General features: G+C 41.5%; 1 long non-coding RNA gene across 3 annotated transcripts; it reads left to right on the plus strand.

Annotated features, from left to right (window-relative positions):
• Positions 1-70: 70 nt before the first annotated feature.
• LOC132592552 (uncharacterized) lies at positions 71-14,761 on the plus strand. Of its 3 annotated transcripts, XR_009558037.1 has the most exons (7): positions 71-169; positions 379-539; positions 1,969-2,190; positions 2,455-2,534; positions 6,798-6,928; positions 7,873-7,948; positions 14,725-14,761. It is a non-coding gene; the product is annotated as an uncharacterized LOC132592552 (long non-coding RNA). The 3 variants fall into 3 exon arrangements; XR_009558036.1 differs by lacking the exon at positions 14,725-14,761 and having other exon boundaries at positions 7,873-8,341; XR_009558038.1 differs by lacking the exons at positions 6,798-6,928; positions 14,725-14,761 and having other exon boundaries at positions 7,873-8,341.
• The last annotated feature ends 213 nt before the right edge of the window (positions 14,762-14,974 follow it).

Raw genomic sequence — 14,974 nt, forward strand, 5'->3', positions numbered from 1 at the left:
ACTCTACTGTGATTTTATTGTCTGTCATAGGTTGAACCTCACTTCAGGAAAAAAAAACAAGCATGTGGCAGGGGAGGTGAGGCAGTCCCAGGACTCTCTTCAAAGCACATTCTCTGATCAGCACAGAGGAAAGTGGCTAAAGCCATGCTTTGATATGGCAGTGAAACAGGTAAGGGAAAACTCCAGCAGTAAAAACCTGGGGATTTGTGCAATTTAAAATTGTTTTTAGCTTTGTTTTATCTCCACAAAAAGAGGTCCTTACATTTGTGGTGAATGAGACAGGAAAGTGGGAGCAGGAAAACACGGGAGTCTTGTATTTCATTTTGCTTCTAACATATTTAGCCTCTTCTTTCTCAATTTCCTCTTCAAACTTTTCAGTCTGATTTCCAGCGTCTTGTGAATGCCGACAGTCAACAAGGTGAAGGGGAACTTGTATCACATTCTGTCAGTACTGTCGATCTCAGATAGAATCCCTGAATTTGTGCAATGAAAAGCAGGCTTCAGGAATAAGGCTTTACACCATATGAAACCATTTACAGGTAGGATTAAAACAAAATCAAGATGGAGCTGAGGAGGCAGAGAGTGCTTGCCTTGTTTCCAGAAACTAGTAAGAGATGAGAAGACCAAATATTGGCAGCAAATACCCACTTTTGGTTAGATGTTTCAGTTAAGTGCAAACAAAGTAGATGGAAATCATTTCCATATTTTCAAAGGTCAAAGGATAACCTGTTAAATTAGGTTAAATGGGCACTCACTACAGTTCCCAGTCATTTGCAGGAATAGTGTGCAGGATCTGGTGTGTTTCACAGAGGAATTCCTGCCTGTATGCCTTCATACTGCTGCCACAAAATTGGCTTTGCCAACAACCTTTTGATGTCTTTAAAACTACAGTGGGCATAGCATTTCCTCTTTTCTAAGCATGGTGTACCCAGAATTACGGGTGAGCAAATCAGTCTATTTCCATTCTATGTCATCTTTGCAGGTGTTGTCCCAGACACCCATCCCATTTTGATATGAATCTGTGACTTCTGTAAAGTCTGCATGAAAAATTGCATTTATTTATTTAGTTGCTTAGAATAGTTTATATTCTTTCCCTCAGCACAAGAGATCCAAGGGCAGATCCTAACAAAATAAAAGACACTGTAACTATATATGTGTATTTTTTATTAAAGATTTCTTGGTTTACAAAAGTATGCGCAATGTCTCTTTTTCAAGTTACATTTTCTACAGATCAGTTTCATTTGTTGAGACATTAGTGTTACATTAGGAAGAAAAGCGGGAAAGAGGTGGAGGGGGTCATGGTGAGTGGGGGTGGGGTCAGGTGGCAAAGTTTCTATTTTATTTAATGTATGTGTGGGGGTTTTGTGTCAGTGTCGCTTGTGTGGGTTCTCTTCTCTATTCATTTGTGTTCATTTGATGATGAGAGAGGTTGGGGTTGGCCTAGGGTGTGGTTGTTTGTGACTGGCTATGGTGAACTTTGCTTTCATGTGCGAGTGTGATGGGTGGGTGTTTTTGAATCAGGTTAGCCATATCGATTCATATGCTGTTGGTGGATTCTAGTTGTTGTCTTGTTGGGATGTGTATGTGATAAAGGGGAGCCATACCGGGGTAAAGGCTTCTTCTTTTATTTGTCCCTGTGTCAGTTTCAGTTTATTGGTTAATTTTTCCAGTAGGGCTGTTTCCCATACTATTTGGTACCACTGGTCCGTGCTTACTCCTGACAGGTCTCTCCAGTGTCTGGCTATGATGTTTCTGGCTGCTGAGAGTAGGTGGGTGATGAGCTCTTTGTGATGTGAGTGGGCATGATTGTCTTGGAAGATGTTTAGTAGGGCTATTTCTGGGGTAATTTCTAGTTATTTTGCATATTTCTCGTATGGTTGTTATCCATAATAGTTGGATTTTGAGGCATTCCCACCACATGTGGAGGTACATATTGTTAACAACTGCATTTGTCATATTTCCCCCCAGATATTGAAATACCTATCCAGAGGTCTGGAGAAAGAGAACTACTTTCAGCCGATGTTATAAAACCTGCCACACTTCACTAGAGCCAAGATCAGACCAGATGCAAGTGGCTTTGCCCTTGAAGGGCATTGCAAACTTCACCACCTGAATGTGCTCTGCTGGGTGACTAATCCAGTGATGACACGGAAGTAATCCTTACTCATCACCATCCCTACCACACAATAGGTATGATTTTGTGCTCTGACCTGTGCTCAGTCCCATTCTCTGTGATGCTTGCAATGGTCTACAGTGCTGGAGCAACCATGTCAATGTGCCTTTTTACCCCACTAGAGCCTCAACAGGGGTGCTAGTCATGCCAGTGAGAAAATAATTAAAAATGTATTTTCTTTCAAAAAAATTGATTTTTTTTCTCTCAAAATAAGAACATCTAAATGTATTTTGTCTTAAAATAAACATTTTCAAATGTATTTTGATATCCCTTTTTTCCAGCTGAGAACTGTGTCAGAACATTTGGAAAGTGTGAAAGCTGGTTGATCCAAGTTCTGATCCATATGGGAAATGCAGCTGAGGTCAGTTCTTTTTGTAATTCATTATCACTGGATTCCTCAGACAGTCCGACCCAAAAGTATGCCCCATTTATTTCAATGAAATGTATGCCTAAATATAAAAGCTTAGGGAAGAAATCCTATGGACATAAGGTAAGTCCCACTGAAAAGTACACATTGATTTACATACTTAGGCCGCAACTTCCATTGTCTGCTGGCAGGGCTTTGCAAAATGGTGGAGCCGCTGTCACGACAGACTGCATGGTGGGACAGCAGAAGGCCATGGGGACAGGACAATGAGGCACATCATCACCACCTGATGAAAATGAGACTAGCTTGGGGTCCAGTGTGCAGTGCTGTGGTGGAGGGGCACAACAGGGGAGCACAGTTTCAACACTATTTTCAGAAGAGGTGTGATGATGTCACCTGCCATATAGTTTTTCCTTGCTCTGGCAAGTAAGTGGAGTGAAATTGAAATATTCAAGTTTGAATCAGATTAAATTAGAGCGGTAAACCTCTGCCCCATGGGTCAAATTCAGCTCAGCAGTGGTCCCAGTTGGGCCTGTGAGGCCATGTCCAGCTGGCCTACATCACCTGTCCCACACAGTTTCAATTAAAATGTTGGCCGGGGGGGGGGGGTAGAACAATACACATGTCGACCAACAGATACAATAATGATGCCAGGTGATTGACAGGTAGGTTGTTTCACCTACCTGTCAAAATTGACCCATAAAAATGTAGCCCCCTAGACCAAGAAGGATGTGAAAAAATGAGGAACATTTTTTTTCTTTTTTGCAGGCGTGGCTTTAGGAGGCGTCATGATAAATTCCCACACCTCAGAATTTATCACTGATTCATGGCAAGAAGGGTAGCCCTTTCAGAATTAAAATTCCCCTTTCAAATAAGGTTGTTCACATTTCGTTCAATGACATATTCACATTCCCTGATCCCAATCTCTGAAAGGAGTTGGGTTTTCTTTTCTAAAGTTTAGGGGCTTTTGTAATCTCTTGGGTACCTGGCGCTCAAGTGCATTTTACAAAATGAAAGGAGAGCTTGCGTCACTTCACATATCTGATGGAGTCACTCACAATTTAATGCAAAACTGGCCTTGCCAATCAGACTCCCCAGGGTTTCCCAAAGTGCTTCTGAAGAGCAGTATGTTTTTGTCTTTTGCTGGAAACAGACGGGGCACTAAAGAGTAGTTATTTTTAAAAGATTCAGGTAAAAAGCTTGGCCATATAATACCCCTAATCTTTCACACTCATCCCAACTCCTCATTTCTCCTACATTTTACTATGCTGTCAATAGGCATAGTGTACTGTTCTCGCGTGACATAAAAAGATTATCTGAAAATTCCCCCCTTGTTGTAGACAACTTGTTTGCCTAGCAATATAAATTTGAGAAAGCAGTGCTATTTAAATGAAATGCCAAAAGACAAGATTCCATAGTATATCTTTCTTTTTTTTTTTTTTTTGAACATACTTTTTATTAATTTTACAAAATACAAAAAAGCAAAAAAAAAAAGGTACATACTTAAACCCCTTTTCCACCTCCTTCCTACCCACCCACATGGGTCCTCCCCTGCCACAGAAGTATCCCATGTATGTGAACAGTCAGAGATGGTCCATTTTATGCTTGGGTTTCTGTCCTCCCCCCCTCCCCTGGCCCCAAAGCCCCCCCCTGCCACCAGGGAGCTCCAGCAAACCAGGGCAGTACGCAGGAGGACATCCATCCAACCATCTATTGTCATACCAAAAAAAAAAAAAAAAAGAGAAAAAGAGAAAAATAGAAATAGGAAAAAAGGGGAAAAAAAGAAAGGGCGAAAAAAGAAAAAAGAAAAAACAATACAAAACAAAAAAATTTTTTCTTGCATTCATAGTTGTAAAACCATATTTTATGGGCTTCCCCTCCCCCCCCTTCCCCGGTTTTCATCCCTTTTTTATCATCTGCAACAGTTTCTTACTTTATAAAAATACACCTTTGCATCTTATACAACTTATAAATCAATTGTTAACATTTTCATCTAATATTCAAATCACTGAGAAATCAAACTCCCATTTTCTCTTCCCGTGCCTAATTTTTGTTTTTTCTCCCTCTATAAGCCTCCATATTTCCACATTTTCCAAAATCCATTCACTTTTAAAACTATAACTATTCTCAATTTAACCTTACATCCCCGATTGCCGGCTTCCCCCCCCAATCCAGTAAATTCCAAAATCAGCAGACCAGTTATAAACCTGTTAATCCATCCTTAATCACAACATCACTTTCCCTTCACCCCACCCCCTGTTTACGGTCTTTTGTCATCCAGGCCACCATACAGGACCCCTGAATTTCTTCTCTTCTCTGCATATTTTTTCCTTCTTCCCTGTGGGCGTTCTGGAGTTCCAATGATACCAATCGTGCCCCCCTCAAAAGCAGGGCACTCCATCCAACTTTTTGTAGAGTAAAGTCATCATTTTTTTCGTGGTGTGCTTCATTTTGTGTTGAATCATCACAATCCTCATCTTCTTCTTTTCCTTCCCCATCATTGTCATTCTCACATTCATCTTTTTCAGCGTCAAAAGCTTCATCTCCTAAAAAATCATATTCCGCCATCACCTCCTGGAATTTTTCCTGTAACTCTTGCCGTCGTGTCTCCTCTTGACATAACTCTATTCTTGTTTCCCACATTAAGGTCAAAACAGACCGCTGGAACTCAGGGGAACACTTTTTTGTTGACATATTTCAGTCCTGCCAAGGTCAAAACTTGTCACGTGGGGTGGAATATGATCACAGTTTATTTTTCGACTCCATTTTAACAAGCTGGCTGCATTCTTCAAGTCTTATTGACAATAAAGTTCGAACTCACATTTCACAAACACTTAAGCCAAAAAAGAAATTCCACAAAGTCCAGAAATACAAAGTGAAGTAAAATTTGACTTATAAAACCTGACAACTCACTGGGTTGTCTGGGCTGCCGGCTCCCGAGTGGAAAGGTTTTTTTCTTAGGCTGTGCCTCTTATTGCAGAGCAGTCATAAACCGCAGTCTCTCTCCCCTTTTCACCCTGCATCAAAGGGGAGATTCTCTTTGATGCCTTTGAGGGATCCTTTGAATTGTAAATCTTCTGTTTATGGCTTCGGATTTCTATTTACTGTCTCTTTTGTTGCCGTGGGGGGGGGTGGCTTCCTCTTTTCTCCCCTCTCTCCCAGATCCAAATTGTTTTATAATAATCCAAATCATGAGGTTACTTACAGTCTTTTCCAATCGTTTTATTTTCGGAAGAATCCAGCGCTCTCCGCCTTCGGCTTGAAGCTTCTCCCTGCTAGAATAACGTTGCCGCTCAAAATGGCCCCCGCGACTTCTACCCTCCTCGCTCCGGAGCTCTTATTAGAGCTAGCCGAAGAGTTGGGGAGTCCGGATTGGGTCTGTGCCGAGCAAATTGCCCTCGGGACGCCCTTCCCGAGGTTCTAAGGGGCGCAGCGTCGCTCTCGCTGCCCTCCCCACTCCTAGCAGAGACGGGCCGTCTCGGAGACGAGACAAAGCCCCGCCGATCGACGCTGGCGCTGAACCCGGAAGCCCATAGTATATCTTTCTTCTCTCAAAAAAGGCATTTTCTTTGTAGTTCAAGAGGCTGTGTTTGTGTGTGTGTTTGTGTGTTGTTTCCTAGTGAAATATGGGGAGGACTGTTACTTCTTATCCAGATGCATTTAGGTACTTACTTGTTACATACCAAAACCTGAAAGGCATTAACACTCCTATAAGCCCCCCTCCCTGCCACCACCTCCATTCACTTCACTATAATTGAGAGGACATCTCTCATTAGTCCCCATTATTAAAGCTCAAGTGTGCAAGTAGCTTGAGCTTCCGTGCCTCTTTTATTTGCTCAATTACATATTCTTCCCTAGCATTGCTTAGTGTTAGAGTACCAGATCTGATGATCCACCAAAGACTATTGGGTATACATGTGATCACGACCCCTATTCTGGCTTCTGTTCCTCTGACATTCATACTCTCCGGAAATTTCCTCTGCCTAGTTAAGCAAATCTGGATAATCAATTATCCCTTATCAATTTTTTTAATATAAAAAAATTGGTCTATGACCTCTTTCTTGTATATGTGATTCTTGCCATTAGCTTAATGTCATCTGATATATCCCTCTAAGGCTCAACAAGATGTCCTAGTTGTGGCCAACCCATCTTTCCAATGAAAACCTTCACACTGTAACACGGGAATGATATCACTACAGATCTATTATTTCTCGGAACAAGATATTTCAATTTGCATAAAATATTCCACATTGACAGGGTGCCAAGATGGAACACCTAATGACCATTCTTCACTATGATCTTGCAACAGCATTAAGAATATTAGGAACTTCGGTGCTAGACTTAAGGAGATGCCTCCCACCATCCTTTCTCCATATACCTCCCACCAGGTAATTTGCAGCCTTGTGACTTTTTCTAAGCCTTGACATTGCACTGACCAGGATAACGGGCCAAAGGAAATTTCTTACATGATGTAATTTTGCTCACATTAAGCACCGTGGTTCATAGGTTGCTGTATAAGGTCAACTGCAAATATTAAAACCCCTAAACTGAGAAAAGAGAAAATGACAATTTGAGTTGAAATTTAAATAGATTTCTGTAAGTCAAGCCCAGGGACTAAGGAAAGAGCAACTCTTGTATCAACATGATACACTTTTATATGCATGGGCAAAAACATATTCTGGTCCATTATCCATAGCTGCCAAGTTCTCCCTTTTTTTAAGGGAAATTCCCTTATGCTGAATAGGCTTCCTCGCGAGAAAAGGGAAAACTTGGCAGCTATGCCATTATCATGTTACTAGCTGTTTAATGTGAGGTTTATTTGACAGTACAATGAGCAAACAGGACTTCTATATATATTTAAAAAGAACGACTCCATTACTTTTTTCTTTTGTAAAACAAAAGGAACTTTAAGGTTCTTCATCCCATGGGGAAAATGGGTAAATGTACATTTTGGACACAGATCAAGACATTACAGAATGACACTAAGAAGAAATTAATTAAGTGAATGGTTTCACAAGCCTGTCATTTGTGTTTAATAAAGGTTATGGAAGGAAATGTTGGCAGGGCATGTTCATTCCCCTGATGTAGGATAACGAACACTTGCAAAGTGCAATACCCAAGGTCCCAGGAAGGAGGTCCTCCAAGGACTCCTTTTGCCCTGGGATGAAGTTGTGCATTATTATTTTTTAATTTTTTTAAAGCAAAATCTTCTGATGCAGTTTTAATTTGAAGAAAGTTGAGTAGCAAAACTCAACAAGTTGGGTTCTCAACAAATTCATGGCAGGCATGATATCTAAAGTTACTAGACAACTTGCTATTTTGGTCTTTGCAGGTATGTTGGTTTTTCTCAGTTCCTCCATCCATGAGCAACAAGCAGAATAATAGGAAGTGGCACCCACAAAAATCAGGTGCATCATATCACACCATTTCCCATAACATCATGTAATATTACTTTGTGCAGGTTACACCATGTATCAGGGGTCACCAACCTTTTTGGCCCATTGCCACATTTGCAAACTAAATTTTCATGGGCACCTTCCCCCACCCACACCACAACCAAGACCACTCTACCAATTATCTTGGTAACAATCAAATGCTTTTTTCCATGCCTAATTTCAGCAGGGAAAGTGAGGGGACTCTCTGTGCAACAGGGAATACCTCTGTGGATATATGTCAACCCATGGGAGCCACATTGGTAACCCCTGCCAAATACAATGACCTCATTCTCCAGTTTTCTTCCTGGAGGGAGGCAGGGTAACGGGTCAGAAGAGGGTAAAAAGGTAAAGGGACCCCTGACCATTAGGTCCCCAACTCTGGGGTTGCGCGCTCATCTCGCATTATTGGCCGAGGGAGTCGGCGTATAGCTTCCAGGTGGCCAGCATGACAAAGCCACTTCTGGTGAACCAGAGCAGCACAGCACACAGAAACAATGTTTACCTTCCCGCTGTAGCGGTACCTATTTATCTACTTGCACTTTGATGTACTTTCGAACTGCTAGGTTGGCAGGAGCTGGGACCAAGCAACGGGAGCTCACCCCGTCACAGGGATTCGAACCGCTGACCTTCTGATCAGCAAGCCCTAGGCTCTGTGGTTTAACCCACAGTGCCACCTGGGTCCCTCAGAAGAGGGTAGATAAGCAGAATAACTATATGGCTTGTGATGCTGGAGCATCAGAGATGGAACAAATACCATGTCTGAAAATTCCCTGAGTATATCTCGCTTTGCATTCACAAGTATATGCCAAGGGGATATTAAATTGGTGGCCACACATGGAGCAACCCAAATTAACTCCCCATCACACAGTGAGAAATATACTGACACATACACCATTGCCATATTGAAATTACAAATCAATAAAATTAGACACTGGTGATAACCAAGCTGTGATTTCCTAAATTGCTATTTGATGTCACGGAAACAAAGCAGATCATAGAAACAAAACACAGAAAATATATTTTATTTCTAAAGACATTTATTTAAGTATGAAGATATCACTAATTTCCTCTTATATCAAGCTATAAGCATGGCGTGTTTGTTGAAGCTTTAGTTCTGCTTTAAATAAAATTAACATTCTAAATCACTCACTTCGCCTTCACTTTTGCAAACCTCAGAGGTAAATAAAGCCAGGTTTTAGAGATGCTTTCTCATTTCTGCACTCCAGAGAGAACTGGGAAGAACAGCTTCCTGCATTATACAAATATATATGTGCGAGTATGTTATGTTTTATTTTTATTGATCAGAATGCCTTGTGGCTGCAAAAATTGGGTTGATAAGTCTTCCCCCCCCCCCAAGTTTGCATGTAAGACTTTCTTAGTGTTAACTGCTACTTTTTGAAAACCCTTTATATTATTATGGTATTTATAGCATCTCATTTGCATTCCTTTTCATTAGATGCAAGCTAAAGAAAGAACCGTAGCATCCTCCTTGGCCCAGCTATACCTTGCATTTAGGATTTTAGTTTTAAACTTGAATCCTGATTGCTATTCAGCATTGGCAAAAGAAGAGGAGGGGAGATATTTCAACCAAGGGGACAGACAGGAACAAGCAAGGAACACAGATGAAATAAGAACTTCCAACAGAAGGGAGGGAGGGTCATTGCCTCTGAAAAATCTGGACTGTTTGGTCATAATTGCCAGGCAATACATAGATATCATCCAACAGCCAGAAACATTTCCAATATTACATCACATCCACTGCTGCTGCCTGCCAGTGTGTTAGCAGTAAATCTGAAGGGCCAGGAATGTAAGTGGAGCTTGTCTATTGACAATGAGGTTCTGGCCTCTGTTCTGCAGCAGTAAATGCCCTTCTCACCAGAATTAAATGATCTGCTAAATATCAAAAATACTCTAGTGAGAGCAAAGGCTTTCCCCTTAATTTTCTAGGGGTAGACGGTTGGAGAATACTTAGACATGTTGAGAGGGTATAAATAAAACAGCAGAGAACTCTTGGAAGAGAAATTCATGGCTGGCAATACGCCAAGCCCTCAGCAGCCAGCCTCAGTTTGGAGGTAGCACATGCTCCACACTCTTTTTAACCTTTATTTTGGACAGAGAAAACTTGATAGAAGCCATAACAGTCATTCTGCCTGTGTTCCCCTTTACAGGCTCTTCGCTCCTTTCCACAAATGTGGCATCAGGTTATGTTTCTGGTCACAAAGAAATCTTTTTGAGGCAGATGCTAATGAGAGTGGCTGGGTTTTTGTTTTGTTTTTAAAAGGAAAACGGTGGGAAAAGTCCAGTTGAACCAGATCACCAAATTCACTATGTTCAGAAGGCACAGCATGGTAATCTTCAACACTCATGTCAGATTCAAACAACTGCTTATGGGAGAGAGTGCAGAAGAGGAAGTTGGATTTTAAAATAACCTAAAATATATTTGCTTTGCAAGGTCCTCCCATCTTTGAAACATCATGTGGGATAATCCTAAACATGTCTACTCAGAAGTAAGCCAAACTGAGTTCAAATCAATTGGATGGACTACCAGTTAAGCATTTATATTATGGTAGCCACATGTCCTGGGAATAACTCTCAGTGAACTTGCTGGAACTTTACTTTTCAGTCAGATTATGGTGTAATTTAAAAACAAACACCTGGACAGCACAAGGGACTGTAGAATACTATTGGTTGGCAGGGCATACCTCACAGGTGTATGTTGATGTGCTGTAATAATTTAAAATTATTGCTAGGTAGTCCTGCTAATTAGTATTCTGGGATATCTATCAGCTATCTATCTATCTATCTATCTATCTATCTATCTATCTATCTATCTATATCTATCTATCTATCTATCTATCTATCTCTATCTATCATCTATCTATCTATGCATGCAAAGTCTCTAAAATATGGCTAATCTTCAAAGTGATCTATCTGTAATTTGCACTACTGCTTGCTGATCACTCCAAGAACTTTGTGACCTGGAAAGTGTTTATACCCACTCTGAACAATGCCAAAATTAGTCTTGGCTCCCACTCAACACACACCTGGAAGTAAGAAAGAGATCTTCCTACAAGCAAGAAATGGTGCAGGCTCAGCAGCAGACACAGTGCTGAGGAGTCATGATCCAGGAGTTCAGGAACAAAGCAAAGCTGTTCAGAACTGGGCCGATGCAATGAAGATGTCCCAACCAGTTTTCCTGCCCCTCCTGCCAATTTTTTTTTTAATGACAAGGTGCGGCATGCTCCATGCTCACTCATGAGGCTCCATTACCATGTGGAAGTATCAGGGCTGCATGTGTGTGCTCTGTCAGGGAGGGTGGGTCTGCTTACATCTGAAAAACACCGAATGTTGCTGCTTGGAAAGGCAGCAAGGAGGGCAGTGGAAGGAAGAGGGTAGCAGAGGTGGACAGAAAAGTGGGCAGGTGGAAGGTGGGAGAGAGAGAGACAGAGAGAGAGAGAGAGAGAGAGAGAGAGAGAGAGAGAGAGAGAGAGAGGACAGAAGTAGAAGCAACAGTCAGAGGGTGCCTTGACCAGCCACTAGCTCACAAGCGCTGATCAGGCTGATGTTCCAGCAGTGGAAAGTTATTTTCAGGAAGACTAACTGTTCCACCAACTCAGCATCTAAGCTGGTGCAGTGGCATGTAACTATGTTGCCCACCACAAGTTGGAAAACCCTCTTGCTTGAGATGGTGGTGAGTGGCAAGAAACATGTTCTTGGGCAACCCAATCTAGATCCTACCAAACCTGGAGATGGGCTGTCCAGTAGTTCACAGGGTCTGTGGCGGTGCCTTCCATGGGCTCTGCCAGGTAATGTGCCGCCACCACCACTGCCTCATTATCCCAGTGGGTGGGTTTACTGGCTCTCAATGCCACCATTCCCTCCAAACCTTTGACCCAGTTCAAGTTGTACAGCCCTAGTGTATGAGACACACGTAGAAGAGATTATGCACACAAAATGATACGGGCAAGTCTGAATATGGCAACTGCCACATTTGATATGTAAGATGAAAAGAGAGCCAGAATCAGATTGAGGGGCTCGTCCCCTTTTTCACAGAAACTCAACAGAAAGGTCAACATTAGCATGGTGGCTGAGAACACATCCCTTCCCTCCTTACATAACAAAGTATATGAAAGTTGACTTTGCACATAAGATGAACTTGATGGAACTTCATCATCATAAGTGCTGGAACTCATACCAATTTAATGAATTTTGAGGTTGACTGGTTTGCAGTTAGCAAAAGAGCTTCCCTCACCACCTGACATATACTAGTCACTGTGTCTAATGCCTTTTCCTGGCGCCTTGGGGTTTAAGAGCATATACTAGCCATATGCCAAATCAGATTTCTGTGCTACTTAGGTAAATATGCTATAGTACTTACATCAAGTTTCATTAAAGAAAAAAACACACCCATGAATTGTATCAAAGGTTTAAGATGTGCAAATAATAATCCAGGTTACAATTAGCATTTAGAGGAAGGCTCAGCAAATTTCAAGGGAAGGATCAACCAACAGTGATTTAAGTAGCCTTTAAAATGCATTTGCTGCCTTTCCTTCTGCTTTCAGAATTCATATTAGTTACTAAATAATTCACTCATTTTTTTAAAAAAAGAGAAAAAATAAATATAAAGGGAACTTTTCAGAAAAGAAGAGGAACATTTTTTTAAGCAAAGAAAACAATAAGGGAGGATTGGATTCTCTGCCTCCACCAATTTCATAGCAATAAAAATATGAAGGTGAAATGTGTGAGTTATCTAGTACAGTTATTCAAATATTGTATTATGACCATAGCAAAAAAAACCAACAACAACCCCAAAACTGATTATTTATGCTAAGGATAAAATTTGCCAAATTAGGCATGTAGTTTAGGACATTTTTCTATTTGGCAGACACTAGGCTGGACGCGGGTGGCGCTGTGGGTTAAACCACAGAGCCTAGGGCTTGCCGATCAGAAGGTCGGCGGTTCAAATCCCTGTGACGGGGTGAGCTCCCGTTGCTCGGTCCCAGCTCCTGCCAACCTAGCAGTTTGAAAGCACCTCAAAGTGCAAGTAGATAAATAGGTACCGCTACAGCGGGAAGGTAAACGGCGTTTCCGTGTGCTGCTCTGGTTTTGCCAGAAGCGGCTTAGTCATGCTGGCGACATGACCCGGAAGCTGTATGCCAGCTCCCTTGGCCAATAACGCGAGATGAGCGCTGCAACCCCAGAGTCGGCCACGACTGGACCTAATGGTCAGGGGTCCCTTTACCTTTACCTTTAGGCTGGTGTTACACACAGCAAATATGTGAAGAATAGATGACTGCTATGTGTCAGTACATTCCAGTGTGCATATTCCCACTGGGGGGAAGGGGGGACTGAGTTGGATCACGAGACCAAGATAGGGTAGGCATAGAGAAGAATGGAGACAGTATATGGAGTTCACCAATGCCTTTCAGTTTCCATGAATTTGTGCAAATCTTTGCTCAGGGCTTTTTGTTTTGTATGGACTCCAACACACACACACACACACACACACACACACACACACACACACACACAGCAAATTGTGCACCCATAAAATCCAAACATGATATCAGTTATGTTCTCTCCTCCACCTAATTTGCCCTGTCAGTCATTCTGTATTGGGTGGTAGTTTCCTGATATGGTCAAGTGGGCATTTTATTAGACTGTTATCTTGTGGTAACATCTGGAAAACTTATACAGTATTGGAGCACCACCCAGTTACACAATCTGAGGTTTTTCCAAGCTGTAGAATAAGCCACCTTGTCAGGGGTCCAGCAGCAAAACAAAAACCTGCAGTAAATTATTGATTGCCTGCCCACACGAAAATGAGAACCCATCCTTTATCAGGATGCTTCTTTTATAAACAGCCTGGAACCAGTTGAAATTTTGTAGCTTCATTGGGTTTTTGGGGGTTGTTTTTTTTTAAGAATGCCATTGTGAGAATTACATGCACACACACCAGGTCTATTCATAGATGATGAATACATGGCAGTTAAGCGGTAACTAACTAACTACTTTCAATAATATTTCGAAGGCCTCAAAATGGGAGCAGCCCATATACCGATTTTTGAATGTTCGCTGTAACCCAACCTATACAGAATGCACTTCAGGTCAAGGTAATAGGCAACTTAAGGCTGCAATGTGACAAATATATACTTGGAAGGAAGTCTCATTGAGCTCACTATGACTTACCGGTACTTCAGGATAGGCATGCCTAGGACTGAACAGTAAGTCACATCAATTTCAGTAGCAGAGGCCATGCTGGATTCCAAACAAAACAAAACATTGCAAACTTGTACCTTTGTTAGGCTAACCCAAATATTACAAAATAGCGAACAAGGTTCTGAGTTCTCCAGGTTCGATGTTAAGTGATTGTTGGGAGGAGCTGTTCTCAGCCTTAAGCAAGAATCTAAGAACATGTAGTTCCCTTAAGTGATATGCAGGTTTCAGGTCACAGCTAGAAATGCTGGAATAAAAAACCACCAATAAATAAATAAATAAATAAATAAATCCAGTACTTGTCTGGGATCTGTGGTGAAGAGAAACAGCAATTTTTATCAGTGCTGTGCTGAATTTTTCTCCCATCAATGAATGATTCTTTTCCACTCTTATGATAGCATTGCTTCTCCCATGCTGTGCAGAAGAGAAACAAGGCTTATTCAACAAGAAATGCCTATTGGATACTGGGATCATCACAGGAATAAACATTTTCTTTCTTTCTTTTTTTAAAAATGCCCTGCTTTCTTGTGCAGATAACGAGATCAGGAATTGTGAACAACAAAGCATTCTCTTAATATTATCAGCGTCTTTGATGACAATAGAAATGGCGCAGGTAACTCTTCCTTGCCAAATTGCTGAGATAAATAATAAGTGTGATCATCTTTGGACTTCACAGACCTTGAAGGGAATATGGAGGCTGGCTAGCTCAGGGAATTGGTTAGGGAAAACAGAGAAATGCACATTTATATATCATCAGCATTGACGCCTTTAGGTTTTGATGCC

Source organism: Zootoca vivipara, chromosome 8, assembly GCF_963506605.1.
Source record: "Zootoca vivipara chromosome 8, rZooViv1.1, whole genome shotgun sequence".
Classification (NCBI taxonomy): domain Eukaryota; kingdom Metazoa; phylum Chordata; class Lepidosauria; order Squamata; family Lacertidae; genus Zootoca; species Zootoca vivipara.